The sequence below is a fragment of the Lissotriton helveticus genome, chromosome 1_2, assembly GCF_964261635.1.
Source record: "Lissotriton helveticus chromosome 1_2, aLisHel1.1, whole genome shotgun sequence".
NCBI classification, from domain to species: domain Eukaryota; kingdom Metazoa; phylum Chordata; class Amphibia; order Caudata; family Salamandridae; genus Lissotriton; species Lissotriton helveticus.
In genome coordinates this window covers 423,235,408-423,248,590 of record NC_136058.1, presented here as the reverse complement: position 1 = coordinate 423,248,590, position 13,183 = coordinate 423,235,408, and the positions used below count along the sequence as shown (strand labels likewise).

The 13,183-nt window shown below is 50.9% G+C and overlaps 1 pseudogene; it reads left to right on the top strand.

Annotated features, from left to right (window-relative positions):
* The window catches only part of LOC144804883 (uncharacterized), a 44,490-nt pseudogene that overhangs the window by 21,149 nt on the left and 10,158 nt on the right, over positions 1 to 13,183 (top strand).

The following is a 13,183-nucleotide window of genomic DNA, read 5'->3' as shown; positions in this document are numbered from 1 at the left end:
ATTAGCAGGGGAGGCACTTCAGCTGACACCGAGGGTCCCTGCATGCTGAGGCTTCACCATGCAGCGGCCTGATAGATTAGCAGGGGAGGCACTTCAGCTGACACCGAGGGTCCCTTCATGCTGAGGCTTCACCATGCAGCGGCCTGATAGATTAGCAGGGGAGGCACTTCAGCTGACACCGAGGGGCCCTGCATGCTGAGGCTTCACCATGCAGCGGCCTGATAGATTAGCAGGGGAGGCACTTCAGCTGACACCGAGGGTCCCTGCATGCTGAGGCTTCACCATGCAGCGGCCTGATAGATTAGCAGGGGAGGCACTTCAGCTGACACCGAGGGTCCCTGCATGCTGAGGCTTCACCATGCAGCGGCCTGATAGATTAGCAGGGGAGGCACTTCAGCTGACACCGAGGGTCCCTGCATGCTGAGGCTTCACCATGCAGCGGCCTGATAGATTAGCAGGGGAGGCACTTCAGCTGACACCGAGGGTCCCTGCATGCTGAGGCTTCACCATGCAGCGGCCTGATAGATTAGCAGGGGAGGCACTTCAGCTGACACCGAGGGTCCCTTCATGCTGAGGCTTCACCATGCAGCGGCCTGATAGATTAGCAGGGGAGGCACTTCAGCTGACACCGAGGGTCCCTGCATGCTGAGGCTTCACCATGCAGCGGCCTGATAGATTGGTATGGGAGGCACTTCAGCTGACACCGAGGGTCCCTGCATGCTGAGGCTTCACCATGCAGCGGCCTGATAGATTAGCAGGGGAGGCACTTCAGCTGACACCGAGGGTCCCTGCATGCTGAGGCTTCACCCTGCAGCGGCCTGATAGATTAGCAGGGGAGGCACTTCAGCTGACACCGAGGGTCCCTTCATGCTGAGGCTTCACCCTGCAGCGGCCTGATAGATTAGCAGGGGAGGCACTTCAGCTGACACCGAGGGTCCCTGCATGCTGAGGCTTCACCCTGCAGCGGCCTGATAGATTAGCAGGGGAGGCACTTCAGCTGACACCGAGGGTCCCTGCATGCTGAGGCTTCACCCTGCAGCGGCCTGATAGATTAGCAGGGGAGGCACTTCAGCTGACACCGAGGGTCCCTGCATGCTGAGGCTTCAACCTGCAGCGGCCTGATAGATTAGCAGGGGAGGCACTTCAGCTGACACCGAGGGTCCCTGCATGCTGAGGCTTCACCCTGCAGCGGCCCGATAGATTAGCAGGGGAGGCACTTCAGCTGACACCGAGGGTCCCTGCATGCTGAGGCTTCACCATGCAGCGGCCCGATAGATTAGCAGGGGAGGCACTTCAGCTGACACCGAGGGTCCCTGCATGCTGAGGCTTCACCATGCAGCGGCCCGATAGATTAGCAGGGGAGGCACTTCAGCTGACACCGAGGGTCCCTGCATGCTGAGGCTTCACCATGCAGCGGCCTGATAGATTAGCAGGGGAGGCACTTCAGCTGACACCGAGGGTCCCTGCATGCTGAGGCTTCACCATGCAGCGGCCCGATAGATTAGCAGGGGAGGCACTTCAGCTGACACCGAGGGTCCCTGCATGCTGAGGCTTCACCATGCAGCGGCCTGATAGATTAGCAGGGGAGGCACTTCAGCTGACACCGAGGGTCCCTGCATGCTGAGGCTTCACCATGCAGCGGCCTGAAAGATTAGCAGGGGAGGCACTTCAGCTGACACCGAGGGTCCCTTCATGCTGAGGCTTCACCATGCAGCGGCCTGATAGATTAGCAGGGGAGGCACTTCAGCTGACACCGAGGGTCCCTGCATGCTGAGGCTTCACCATGCAGCGGCCTGATAGATTAGCAGGGGAGGCACTTCAGCTGACACCGAGGGTCCCTGCATGCTGAGGCTTCACCATGCAGCGGCCTGATAGATTAGCAGGGGAGGCACTTCAGCTGACACCGAGGGTCCCTGCATGCTGAGGCTTCACCATGCAGCGGCCTGATAGATTAGCAGGGGAGGCACTTCAGCTGACACCGAGGGTCCCTTCATGCTGAGGCTTCACCATGCAGCGGCCTGATAGATTGGCAGGGGAGGCACTTCAGCTGACACCGAGGGTCCCTGCATGCTGAGGCTTCACCATGCAGCGGCCTGATAGATTGGCAGGGGAGGCACTTCAGCTGACACCGAGGGTCCCTGCATGCTGAGGCTTCACCATGCAGCGGCCTGATAGATTGGTATGGGAGGCACTTCAGCTGACACCGAGGGTCCCTTCATGCTGAGGCTTCACCATGCAGCGGCCTGATAGATTAGCAGGGGAGGCACTTCAGCTGACACCGAGGGTCCCTTCATGCTGAGGCTTCACCATGCAGCGGCCTGATAGATTAGCAGGGGAGGCACTTCAGCTGACACCGAGGGTCCCTGCATGCTGAGGCTTCACCATGCAGCGGCCTGATAGATTAGCAGGGGAGGCACTTCAGCTGACACCGAGGGTCCCTTCATGCTGAGGCTTCACCATGCAGCGGCCTGATAGATTAGCAGGGGAGGCACTTCAGCTGACACCGAGGGTCCCTGCATGCTGAGGCTTCACCATGCAGCGGCCTGATAGATTAGCAGGGGAGGCACTTCAGCTGACACCGAGGGTCCCTGCATGCTGAGGCTTCACCATGCAGCGGCCTGATAGATTAGCAGGGGAGGCACTTCAGCTGACACCGAGGGTCCCTGCATGCTGAGGCTTCACCATGCAGCGGCCTGATAGATTAGCAGGGGAGGCACTTCAGCTGACACCGAGGGTCCCTGCATGCTGAGGCTTCACCATGCAGCGGCCTGATAGATTAGCAGGGGAGGCACTTCAGCTGACACCGAGGGTCCCTGCATGCTGAGGCTTCACCATGCAGCTGCCTGATAGATTAGCAGGGGAGGCACTTCAGCTGACACCGAGGGTCCCTGCATGCTGAGGCTTCACCATGCAGCGGCCTGATAGATTAGGAGGGGAGGCACTTCAGCTGACACCGAGGGTCCCTGCATGCTGAGGCTTCACCCTGCAGCGGCCTGATAGATTAGCAGGGGAGGCACTTCAGCTGACACCGAGGGTCCCTGCATGCTGAGGAAAGCCGGGCCGAAGACGGCTGAAATGCCAGAAACCGGTCCCCGGTAGCTTGTCTCCTTTCTGGTGAAGAATTGGCTTGGTAGTTTAGTCTGCCCTGTTCCCATGATGCACTGGGCCAGGGACAGACTGATTTGCATATAGCCAGGTTCTGAGCTGGGATGGGGCAGTGAGATAAATAACGGTGATGGATCAAGCCCTGATCTTTGGACTGGGTAAGAGTGGTCTGCTTAAATCAGACACTCTGTTCATCACCACCCCCTTTTTTTTAAATCGCTTTTGGCCACTATAGGTGTGGCAGGGTATACTCAGACATGAGTCCCTTTCTCACTGCTCCATCAGGATTCAAGCAAGCCGGGCCGAAGACGGCTGAAATGCCAGAAACCGGTCCCCGGTAGCTTGTCTCCTTTCTGGTAAAGAATTGGCTTGGTAGTTTAGTCTGCCCTGTTCCCATGATGCACTGGGCCAGGGACAGACTGATTTGCATATAGCCAGGTTCTGAGCTGGGATGGGGCAGTGAGATAAATAACGGTGATGGATCAAGCCCTGATCTTTGGACTGGGTAAGAGTGGTCTGCTCAATTCAGACACTCTGTTCATCACCACCCCCTTTTGTAAATCGATTTTGGCCACTATAGGTGTGGCAGGGTATACTCAGACATGAGTCCCTTTCTCACTGCTCCATCAGGATTCAAGCAAGCCGGGCCGAAGAGGCTGAAATGCCAGAAACCGGTCCCCGGTAGCTTGTCTCCTTTCTGGTAAAGAATTGGCTTGGTAGTTTAGTCTGCCCTGTTCCCATGATGCACTGGGCCAGGGACAGACTGATTTGCATATAGCCAGGTTCTGAGCTGGGATGGGGCAGTGAGATAAATAACGGTGATGGATCAAGCCCTGATCTTTGGACTGGGTAAGAGTGGTCTGCTCAATTCAGACACTCTGTTCATCACCACCCCCTTTTGTAAATCGATTTTGGCCACTATAGGTGTGGCAGGGTATACTCAGACATGAGTCCCTTTCTCACTGCTCCATCAGGATTCAAGCAAGCCGGGCCGAAGAGGCTGAAATGCCAGAAACCGGTCCCCGGTAGCTTGTCTCCTTTCTGGTAAAGAATTGGCTTGGTAGTTTAGTCTGCCCTGTTCCCATGATGCACTGGGCCAGGGACAGACTGATTTGCATATAGCCAGGTTCTGAGCTGGGATGGGGCAGTGAGATAAATAACGGTGATGGATCAAGCCCTGATCTTTGGACTGGGTAAGAGTGGTCTGCTCAATTCAGACACTCTGTTCATCACCACCCCCTTTTGTAAATCGAGGCTTCACCATGCAGCGGCCTGATAGATTAGCAGGGGAGGCACTTCAGCTGACACCGCGGGTCCCTGCATGCTGAGGCTTCACCATGCAGCGGCCTGATAGATTAGCAGGGGAGGCACTTCAGCTGACACCGAGGGTCCCTGCATGCTGAGGCTTCACCATGCAGCGGCCTGATAGATTAGCAGGGGAGGCACTTCAGCTGACACCGAGGGTCCCTGCATGCTGAGGCTTCACCATGCAGCGGCCTGATAGATTAGCAGGGGAGGCACTTCAGCTGACACCGAGGGTCCCTGCATGCTGAGACTTCACCATGCAGCAGCCTGATAGATTAGCAGGGGAGGCACTTCAGCTGACACCGAGGGTCCCTGCATGCTGAGGCTTCACCATGCAGCGGCCTGATAGATTAGCAGGGGAGGCACTTCAGCTGACACCGAGGGTCCCTTCATGCTGAGCCTTCACCATGCAGCGGCCTGATAGATTAGCAGGGGAGGCACTTCAGCTGACACCGAGGGTCCCTGCATGCTGAGGCTTCACCATGCAGCGGCCCGATAGATTAGCAGGGGAGGCACTTCAGCTGACACCGAGGGTCCCTGCATGCTGAGGCTTCACCATGCAGCGGCCCGATAGATTAGCAGGGGAGGCACTTCAGCTGACACCGAGGGTCCCTGCATGCTGAGGCTTCACCATGCAGCGGCCCGATAGATTAGCAGGGGAGGCACTTCAGCTGACACCGAGGGTCCCTTCATGCTGAGGCTTCACCATGCAGCGGCCCGATAGATTAGCAGGGGAGGCACTTCAGCTGACACCGAGGGTCCCTGCATGCTGAGGCTTCACCATGCAGCGGCCCGATAGATTAGCAGGGGAGGCACTTCACCTGACACCGAGGGTCCCTGCATGCTGAGGCTTCACCATGCAGCGGCCCGATAGATTAGCAGGGGAGGCACTTCAGCTGACACCGAGGGTCCCTGCATGCTGAGGCTTCACCATGCAGCGGCCCGATAGATTAGCAGGGGAGGCACTTCAGCTGACACCGAGGGTCCCTGCATGCTGAGGATTCACCATGCAGCGGCCTGAAAGATTAGCAGGGGAGGCACTTCAGCTGACACCGAGGGTCCCTGCATGCTGAGGCTTCACCATGCAGCGGCCTGATAGATTAGCAGGGGAGGCACTTCAGCTGACACCGAGGGTCCCTGCATGCTGAGGCTTCACCATGCAGCTGCCTGATAGATTAGCAGGGGAGGCACTTCAGCTGACACCGAGGGTCCCTGCATGCTGAGGCTTCACCATGCAGCGGCCCGATAGATTAGCAGGGGAGGCACTTCAGCTGACACCGAGGGTCCCTTCATGCTGAGGCTTCACCATGCAGCGGCCCGATAGATTAGCAGGGGAGGCACTTCAGCTGACACCGAGGGTCCCTGCATGCTGAGGCTTCACCATGCAGCGGCCCGATAGATTAGCAGGGGAGGCACTTCAGCTGACACCGAGGGTCCCTGCATGCTGAGGCTTCACCATGCAGCGGCCCGATAGATTAGCAGGGGAGGCACTTCAGCTGACACCGAGGGTCCCTGCATGCTGAGGCTTCACCATGCAGCGGCCCGATAGATTAGCAGGGGAGGCACTTCAGCTGACACCGAGGGTCCCTGCATGCTGAGGCTTCACCATGCAGCGGCCCGATAGATTAGCAGGGGAGGCACTTCAGCTGACACCGAGGGTCCCTGCATGCTGAGGCTTCACCATGCAGCGGCCTGATAGATTAGCAGGGGAGGCACTTCAGCTGACACCGAGGGTCCCTGCATGCTGAGACTTCACCACGCAGCGGCCTGATAGATTAGCAGGGGAGGCACTTCAGCTGACACCGAGGGTCCCTTCATGCTGAGGCTTCACCACGCAGCGGCCTGATAGATTAGCAGGGGAGGCACTTCAGCTGACACCGAGGGTCCCTGCATGCTGAGGCTTCACCCTGCAGCGGCCTGATAGATTAGCAGGGGAGGCACTTCAGCTGACACCGAGGGTCCCTGCATGCTGAGGCTTCACCATGCAGCGGCCTGATAGATTAGCAGGGGAGGCACTTCAGCTGACACCGAGGGTCCCTGCATGCTGAGGCTTCACCATGCAGCTGCCTGAAAGATTAGCAGGGGAGGCACTTCAGCTGACACCGAGGGTCCCTGCATGCTGAGGCTTCACCATGCAGCTGATAGATTAGCAGGGGAGGCACTTCAGCTGACACCGAGGGTCCCTTCATGCTGAGGCTTCACCATGCAGCGGCCTGATAGATTAGCAGGGGAGGCACTTCAGCTGACACCGAGGGTCCCTGCATGCTGAGGCTTCACCATGCAGCGGCCTGATAGATTAGCAGGGGAGGCACTTCAGCTGACACCGAGGGTCCCTTCATGCTGAGGCTTCACCATGCAGCGGCCTGATAGATTAGCAGGGGAGGCACTTCAGCTGACACCGAGGGTCCCTGCATGCTGAGGCTTCACCATGCAGCGGCCTGATAGATTAGCAGGGGAGGCACTTCAGCTGACACCGAGGGTCCCTGCATGCTGAGGCTTCACCATGCAGCGGCCTGATAGATTAGCAGGGGAGGCACTTCAGCTGACACCGAGGGTCCCTGCATGCTGAGGCTTCACCATGCAGCGGCCTGATAGATTAGCAGGGGAGGCACTTCAGCTTGTTGCGTGCTTATCTAGGTTCCTGATCGATACTGTGACCTTATGCCCCTATTCGGCTATAAATCCATTTATTCCCTATATTGGCATAACCGTTCAAGTGCGATTTTCTGAAAAGTCATCTCTGGCCTCACACGAACAGAGCCACATTCCAGCATGACTCTCTGCTACTTCCTTTGCGACCAATTAGTGCAATGACAGTGCAGCAGTCACTATCTGATATTCCTAGATAACACTCCGAGTTCTTCAACAAGATAAAAACTTAGCAAACCTGGAAATCCCCGCTTGCTATGTTTTGAATAGTAATGGAACTCTAATGAGCAACTGATAACTGTCACTTCCTAGTGACATCTTTAATTGACGTCTTATGTCCAGCAAACTTGCGTCAAACCCGGCACCTGTCAGGTATAAATATTACCAACGTTGCCTTAAGCAATGAGAGATATACGAGCTGCGAGTTCGTTGCCTGTTGCTGATGCAAGCTGCCTGCATGACCCTGTGTTGGTAAAAACTAGCACTCTGTCGCTGCAGCCTGCTATCCTGTGGTGGTGAAGCTGCTGATTACCATTATCGCCGCTACAGCGCGAACTATGGTGCAGTACGCTTGAGGAGCCGAGCAGCCGTCCTCTGCGAAGACATCCAGCCGATTCCAGCTGCCCGCGGACGCTGTCCCCCCTCCTTTCTCGACGCGCTGAAGAGAGCCGCTGCATTTCTCGTGCAGAGAAATCCAGTCCCGGCGCTTCCGGTTTACCCTCGCGGGTGACTGGGATATCGAGAGAGACCCCTGAAGGAGATACCAATCCTCCATCATTCTATTCAGAGGTATGGTGTTGACTAAACCCTTAGATGAGAATTCTTGAAACAAACCTTGGCAAAACCAACTTAACTTAAGCTACTTACTTACTCCCCCTTTCACGTGTTAGGCTTAGGTCAGGCACACTGGGGTAGGCTTAGTTAGAAGCACCAGTTGAGTATGTTAGCCTAATGTATATATGACTGTATATATGTTTTATTACTTTTAAACCATTGTATGGCTAAGAAACCATATCAATGCTTTTACAGTTCTATTTCGCAATACTTATCTTACTGTACGTACTTTTTATAATAACAGTTATTGCAATTGTGGCAATACATTTCTCTTGTACGAGAAGAAAGACTGTTCAATAAATGTTAACCCTTTATTGATACACGCCCGTCTCTCTATTCTCTACATCTCGTGAAAGTAAACTGCACTAGACTGACTGAGTGAAATATATGTCTATTGTTTCACACGACCCTAGAGATCGACTCTTGATCTGAGGAGCAAAGTTGTCATGTTGCACGGTTGTTGGAAAACTGAATCCCTTCTTGTCTGTGCCAAGGAAGCTGATCACTTCCTATGCAGAGAAGAAAGTTTCCAGTGACCTCTGAGCTAGTTGGTAACACAACCCAATTAAGTTTAGCATAGTCAGTGGAGGCCTGGAATATAAGCAGTTCCACGTCGATACTACTGTTTATGTTATTCCAATGCGCAGGGCCTAGTGGGAAACTAGGAACTACACTACATGGCGCCCAAACGTTTGGTAAGGCGATAAACTAACGCAAGACTTGTAGAGTAACTCAGTCGTGCATATTTCACACCCCTTTCTCCCGTAAAATACTCCAATAGACGTCTGGAGTGGGTGAAAGGTTAAAATCCGCCCGACCTTAGTAGGAAGAGATTCCTATGTAAAGCTCTGGTTTATTCAACGTTGAAGGATACAGTGTTCCAAAATATTGTGCACCTAATCTTTGTCTCCTTGGAGACCTACTCTGCAAAAACTGCATTTATACAATGTCAGTAGAAAATAACGGAACCACTGGGGGCGCAGCAGATGCGACTCAGCAAGGTCCCGAATACACAGACCCGGATGCTATTATCATCCCGGTCCAGTTAAGAAGATCTATAACTTTAAAACTTATAGAAAACGGACTGACACCTCAAGGTGGTACAGTAATTTTCGTGATAGAGGCTCACGAATATCGGCAGACAGAGGTATTCTATTCATGGATAAACTTTCCAGCGGTAAACGCTATAACACAGGAGTTTCACTATTACAAAATAGAGGAACCTCCGGGAGAGTACGCTCCTTTCGAGGAGATTGAAATCCCACTTAAATTTCAAGAGCACCTGCTCTGGTTTAATGGCGCCCTAAAACATACTGATCAAATAACTAGGCTCGGTCCACTAGGTAGACCAGGAGCCACGTGGCCGGTTCTAGCCAGCTACACACCACATCCTGACATTGCAAGAATGTCTAGAGAAGAGCTGTTAGCACAGCTAAACACATTAATAAAAATACATAGGCAATTAGTCCAATATGTAATACGGACTGCAACAGTCCAGCCAGCTGTTAATTCACACCAGCTGACCCCTCATCAGGGGAACACAAATAAAATTACACCACAGAACATACAGTCATGTCTTGGTAAAACACCCATAAAACGGGAACAAATTCCTTTCTGGTTAGCCCAGAAAATCACTCAAATAGAGGCAGTATTTCCTGATACTACCCCTATTGAGAAACACAGAATCTTGACCATCTGCCTTCCTATGGGAATCGCACCACACGTGGAGGACTGTGACACTTGGGGTACAGTCTTTGCTTCCATTTACACAAAAACACACGGTGTTCCGTCTATGGCGGTAATACCAGAAGTGCTAAAACAGATTCAAAATGAATTCGGTCCAGAGCCCGCTTTAAATCTAGGTATGAAATTACTGAAAGACTTCAAGCAGGTCACGGCTATATTATTAGCCAACATAAAGGGAGAAGCAGCGTCTGTGGCGATTCGCCAGAAGTTGAAGGAAACAGATATAAAAGATCCTGTTGAACTTGCAAAAATCATAGAAAAATGCTATGAAGAATTAGGTAGAGACAGCTTGGGTGGAAAACCAGTAAAGCCCCAACTGCTCGAAAATCCAGAAAAATTATTTATTAAAAATAATTTAAACACTCCTAAAAAGAGCTGGGATGGAAATAAACAATCCACTCCCAAGGAAAAAGTTTTCCAGTCCAGAGGAAGGTCTCCTCGACGGAGGGAAAGAACTCCGACTCGAGAACGCCAGTCTCCCCAACGGGAGCCCTCTGAGAAAATATATAACCTTAGAAATAGGGATAATATAAAAAAACCTGATAGATATCAAAGTATGGATACACGTCCCTCTCGATCTTTTCCACAGAATTCGGAGAGAAGAGGACGGTCAGACCCAGGAGAGCACACCAAGTCCAAAGACAAGGAACCTGCTCAAAATAAGAAATCTCAATTTCAGAAAAAGAAGGTAGCCAGTATTAGAGTAATCAACCATGCCGAGAATACTGAGGACACAGTTGAAAAACGGGGAGTGGGCATTGACAATGTTGGACAGTGCAGCAGAAATCAGTATAGCGCGCAAGATCTTGATGAGTCATCTGGAGACAGTGGACACGAATGAATACATTCAGGTTGAAACTGCCGACGCCAGACTTAGCGAGCCTCATAAAATATACGAAATAACATTGCGTATAGAGGGTGATAAGACTAGGAAAATTAAGGGTCTATTTTGGGATAAGCTCTCAAAAGGCTATGATATTCTGTTAGCTGAAAAAGATTGGCCCCCGGAGTTTGTCAGGGAGTGCCCTCGTGGCGAAGAAGTGATTATGCCTGCCTTCTCGAATCACATACCGATTCACAAAAAATACACATATGCAAGGAAATGGGCAGTAGCCCAGGCACCTGCATTGTATAAAAATCATGTAGGATGGGATGAGGATTCACCGCCTCACAAAATCCAACTAAAAAGTGAACCAACTGCCCAACGGCAGTATCCCATAAAGCAAGAAGCTAAAAAACAAGTCAGGGAGATCTTAGATCAACTTGAGTACCAGGGGGTGATTGAAACATGCACCTCTCAAATGAACAATCCTTTGTTTCCTGTCTCCAAGCCAGACAATTCATATCGTCTAGTTTTGGACTACAGACACCTTAATACATGTTGCAAAACTTTTGCAGTACAAAACTCGCATAGTGCAGCCCTAATGAATAACATAGTTAGGAAAAAATACAAAACGACATTAGACATATCTAATGGTTTCTTTTGTCAAAACATTGCACCAGAAAGCAGATATTTGACCGCTTTCTCCGCATTTGGGTCGCAGAAAAAATTCTGTCGACTCCCACAGGGGTTCAAGAACAGCCCAGGACTATTCTCAGCTAGGTTAACAGAGTTACTACAAATCTATGATGATGAAGCATTGTCTTACGTAGATGATATTTATCTCACAGACGACGACTTGGATACTCACTTGAAAAGAGTGAACACCATTATACTTGGGTTCGCAGCAGAGGGTTACAAATTCAACTTTAAAAAGTCCCGAATTGCCCATCTGACAGTACTATTTTTAGGGTACGAATTATCAAGTGAAGGGAAAAGCCTAGCGGACAACTTCTTAGAGAAGTGCGCTGTACTCCAAACTCCAAAAACGCTGAAGAATTTACAATCCATACTAGGTTTTCTGAATTTCGGAAGAACTTACATACTAAATTACGCAGAGAGGGTTAAACCTCTCTACGAAATAAATAAAACCTAATTTAAAACAAATCAATTGGACTCAAAAACACACAGAAATTTTGAGATCGCTGCAAACAGACATGTTAGCAAAAACAAAATTAGATACACGTGACAACACACGTGATCTTGTAATCCGAGTCATCCCAGGAAGATGCGGATTCACATACCTAACCTCTAATGAGGGAGAAAAGGTACCAATAGCTTACAAATCACATTTGTACACAAAGGCTGAAATAAAATTCAGTTCAACGGAGAAAATTCTAACTGCGGTTCAGACTGCTGTAGCGAAAGAAAGGCCCCTAGCACAAGGTAAACGAATAATAATCGTAACACCCATACCGGCTTTAGAAGCGGTAACTAAAGCAAGCATTCCTAATGCTAAAGCTTTGCATCCGAGATGGATTCAGTGGGTTAATTCTCTTGCTGCAACAGACGTAGTTTACGAATTTGATCCTAACTTAAAAACACAGGAATTTTTACAATATGAAAATGAATGTCCTCTGCCAATTGAAATCCTGCCTCTCGAAGAATACGGAAGTATTATATATACTGACGGATCAGCACAACCCGCAGTTGGGGGTAAGCAAGCTTACAGTGCTGCGTGCGCGATTGTTAAAGGTCGCTGGCACAAAGGAAAATTTAGACCATTGGTCACTAAAACACAATCTCTAGGAGATTGCTCGGCTCAACGAGCTGAATTAGTAGCATTTAAGATGGCGCTAGAAAATACCGATCGCGAATTCCCCACACTAATAGTGTGCGATTCTTTTTATTGCGTACAATCTTATAATGAATACTTGCAGAATTGGGTGGAAAATGGTTTCAAAGATGCAAAAGGTGGCACAATAAAGCATAAAATGCTTTGGGAACAGGTAGTTCTTTTACAGAAAGAACTACAAAAGACTCACGTGATACATACACTGAGTCATCAACGTGATGGCGTTCACGTTGCAGGGAATTCATTGGCTGATGAAGCCGCGAAGGCAGCTGTGCAAACGGCTTCCGTAGCTGCGATAACTCGGTCACAAACAAAAATAGACAGCGATATTCTACAAGCTGTCAGTACGTCAGTAAAAAATGATAAGAAAACACTCCCGAAAGGCTTTCCTGAAAAGTACTTGTACTTAACGGATACAAATAATGTTCCTTTTGCTCGAATCCCTTGAGTGGGGGATAGAGTAATTCCAAACAAGGAACACAGACTAGGACTAATTAAAGCGGCACACGAAGGGCTTGCCTCTGCACACGCTGGCGTTTCTGCAACAATATCACTATTAAAACAGAGATATTGGTGGCCTCGCTTGAGAATACAAACTAAAAAGTATGTATTAGAATGCGACATATGCCAAAGGATAAAAGTATCAACAGTGAAACGACCAGCGCAGACACCCCTTCTCATCTCGGATAAACCATTTGCATGCGTTTACCTGGACCACTGTGGTCCCCTACAAAGGGACGGCAACTATAGATATATCATGGTAGCAGTGGATTCCTGTACGAGGTTCTTATGGATGTGGCCCCAGCGCTCGGCTGACGCTAGAACGGTTATAAAAGATTTGCGAGTCTTTATCGGCACATACGCAATTA